This window comes from Microtus ochrogaster, linkage group LG8 (genome assembly GCF_000317375.1).
Source record: "Microtus ochrogaster isolate Prairie Vole_2 linkage group LG8, MicOch1.0, whole genome shotgun sequence".
Classification (NCBI taxonomy): Eukaryota; Metazoa; Chordata; class Mammalia; order Rodentia; family Cricetidae; genus Microtus; species Microtus ochrogaster.
Window position 1 is genome coordinate 21064264 of NC_022033.1, and position 876 is coordinate 21065139.

Sequence of the window (876 nt, forward strand, 5' to 3'; positions counted from 1 at the left end):
TTTGAGACTAGGTTTTACTATGAAGCTCTGGCTAGTCTGGTACTTTCCGTGTATACCAGGCTGGCCTTGAGCTCACAGAGATCCCCCTACCTTTGCCTCTTGTGGCAAAATTAGATGTGCACCACTACACCTAGAAGACAGGGTCTCTTTCTGAACTTAAAGGAGACTGGCATCCAGCAAGCTCCAGTGATCTTCTGTCTCCACCTCCCTGCTCTTCCCTCGACACTCGAGTTACACAGGTGCCAAGGTTTACCCATGAGCCTCCTGCCTGTTAAGCAAGCATTCTGTTCACAAAGCCATGTTCTCAGCTGTATGTGGTTGCCAATGAGAGAGACTCACTGTGTTAACCAGGCTATCCTGAACTCAAGATCCTCCCGCCTCTACCTCCCCAGCACTCAGGACGCAGAGGCAGGCGAATCTCTGAGTTCAAGGCCAGTTCAAGTCTACAGAGTGAATTGCGGGACAGCCAGGACTAACAGAGAAACCCTGTCTTGAGAAAGAGAGAGAGAGAGAAAGAGAGAGAGAGAGAGAGAGAGAGAGAGAGAGAGAGAGAGAGAGAGAGAGAGAGATATTTGGGGTTAGGCTTTGAAATTTGCGTAGATGGAAAAAATATCTCGAGGAAGCATGTAGAGCAAAGGCTGAAGAGGTAGAAGAGTGAATCACAGTGGTGGTGGTTGCCTGTGCAGAGATGTGGAAATCACAGCCTGATGCTGTCAGGACCAAATTTCACAATCTATCTCGCTGTGGGACAATTTTAGGTCCAGGACAAATTTCTTGGAGTGGGGGAAGGCACTGGTGATATGGGCCTTAAAACAGTGAAAGACCCTCTGAACACCCCCCCAGAACCCGCAGCTGGCCTGCTCTCATGAGAACATC